Source organism: Lipotes vexillifer, unplaced genomic scaffold (genome assembly GCF_000442215.2).
Source record: "Lipotes vexillifer unplaced genomic scaffold, Lipotes_vexillifer_v1.1 scaffold469, whole genome shotgun sequence".
NCBI classification, from domain to species: domain Eukaryota; kingdom Metazoa; phylum Chordata; class Mammalia; order Artiodactyla; family Lipotidae; genus Lipotes; species Lipotes vexillifer.
In genome coordinates, this window is record NW_006788006.1 from 420014 (window position 1) to 422401 (window position 2388).

Below are 2388 nucleotides of genomic sequence, written 5' to 3' on the forward strand. Positions count from 1 at the left end.
TCACTATTTGGTGAACTAATCTCCAGTTTGGTTTTCTGTTGATTTTTACCTGCATCAGTGAGTGATTCTGCTTCAGATACAGACTTGAATTGTGCTTAAAAAAAAAAAAAAAAAAAAAAATTACCCCGAATGCCAGTGGGAAACCAATAACAAGCTTAATTAGAGAAGGAAACTTCAGATACTGAGGGGGATTTCTGGGCAGGTTTAAAACCTTTAAGGGTTGACGGACATGAGTGTTCATAAAGTCTCTTTTAGATGTAGGGCTTTCTTTTTACTTGACAATTTTCACTTAACAGTTCTTACATTATGACGTTGAGAGTCTTTTACCTGTAAAGTTAAATGAAAAACAGAGAGCAAGTAAAACAGACACTTTCTCTAGAGTATAAGAATCTTAGAAATAGTTTGTTTTCTTGTACTTTCACATACATTTTAATGCCTCAAATTTGAAACTTTATTAAGGAAGTCTTAAATTTGACTTTTAAAAATAGTCAAGGCAAGGTATTTTCTTGAACTATAGATCACAGTAGCTATCTAAATGATTAAGATACAAGTACAAGCAAAATTTCAGATGATCTTGGAAACATTTTAAGACATAGCACACACAATACATATTTCTTTGGGGGCTTGATTATCCTTTAGGGATACTGAAGAATACTCAATTTATCTTACACTAAAAATTTAGCCTTTGATAACCACAGCTTGGATAGATCACAAAGTGGAATCTTCAAAGTTTTCCCCATATACTTTCAGATAAGGGAATTCCCTGGCAGTCCAGGGATTAGGACTCGGTGATATTACTGCTGAGGGTGCGGGTTCAATCCCTGGTCAGAGAACCAAGATCCTGCAAGCCTCGCGGTGTGGCAAATAAATAAATAAATAAAAATGCTTTCAGTCCAAATAGCTCAAAGAGATCGTGTCTTTAATTGGACAAATTAGTTACTCTTTGTCATGCAACTAATACAGTGGGCTCTTGTGCTGGTAGTTTGTCTTGGTCATGACTTATTCTTGCAAAACCATCCCTTACATACGAAAGATATTTTCCCCAATGCAAGGAAAATAATCTGGATCAATAACAAAGTCAAAGCCATAGGTGTTTTAGGACATTCTTGAAAACACGATTCAACAGTACTAACAGACATTTTTTTTTTTGGCTGGACGCGGGTCTCTCACTGCTGTGGCCTCTCCCGTTGCGGCGCACAGGCTCCAGACGCGCAGGCTCAGCGGCCACAACTCACGGGCCCAGCCGCTTCCCCGCATCTGGGATCTTTCCCGACCGGGATACGAACCCACATCAACCTACGTCGGCAGGCGGACTCTCAACCACTACGCCACCAGGGAAACCTCTAACAGTCTTTTTCTTTACCTATTATCTTCCTTTTTCTTAACTGTGCTGCCCCTGCCCTATTCTACTCTGCAAAAATAAATAAATTGATTAATTTAATTAAACTAAATTAGAAAAAAAAATTTTTAAGATCAAGTTTTCCATTGGCACGGACCTATTTGGAAAGAACCCGAGAGACAGTGGAACGCTGGGTCTCTCCCAAATCAACTACTCTGTATCATATCAATAATCTAATCACAGCCTAGCTCTTCGGTCGAACGATTGCCAACCATAAGTGAAAAAAGCTTTTCCATAAAAGCCAACTGATCAGAAGAGGTGTTTTCATAACGCATTTGAAACCCGCCATCCAGAGCTGCTTCTCTTGCTCTGGAGGTTCTCAGAAGCACGTTGTCTCCTCCAAGGGCTGCTGAAACTCTGCAGCCTGCACCACTCAGCGGCTCCTCTGCCAGATAGTCGCAGTCGTCCTCCCAGTCATCAAATTCCTAGTCTTTCTCGTCGTACCCCCTCCCCCCTCCTCCACCTTCTCCAAGCCATGGCTGGCGATCTGGCCTGGCTACTCCCCAGAGCTGGGCCGGTTAGCAAGGCCTCTGTCCCCCTGGGGCTCCGCCGTTGGCTGGGCTGCCTCCTCCTCCATTGGTCCGTCCTGGTCGAGCTGTGGCAGGGCTCCCGCTGCCTACCACCATCTGTGGAAGGTCGCTCTTGCCAAGTATCGGGTCCATCTGCACGTCATTGCTCTCTTCAAGCTGGGACGGCTCGTTCATTCCCAACATTGTGCAAGCGGCTCAACCTCCCAAAAGGCGTTTTTAGCAAGATCGGAGCTACGCCTTGAATCACGTTTTTTAAACTTAGATTTTTATGTTATTAAATTTTCCAAAACCTCATCTGAATGGTTGGCTCAAATTCTAGAAGACAAAAGTATCCTGATTTCTGTCCTGAGGGCTCTGAGTTTGCATGGGAGATTCGAAGAGAAGAGGGTAACCAATACTCTGGGATTACTGCTGCATTCGGTGGCTTTATTCCTGGTGCTTATGTTAAATCTTAATGTA

The 2388-nt window shown here is 42.8% G+C and overlaps 1 pseudogene; it reads right to left on the reverse strand.

The window, feature by feature from the left end:
• Nucleotides 1-1545: 1545 nt before the first annotated feature.
• On the reverse strand, nucleotides 1546-2112 carry LOC103077555 (EP300-interacting inhibitor of differentiation 1 pseudogene; annotated as a pseudogene).
• Between the last annotated feature and the right edge of the window lie 276 nt (nucleotides 2113-2388).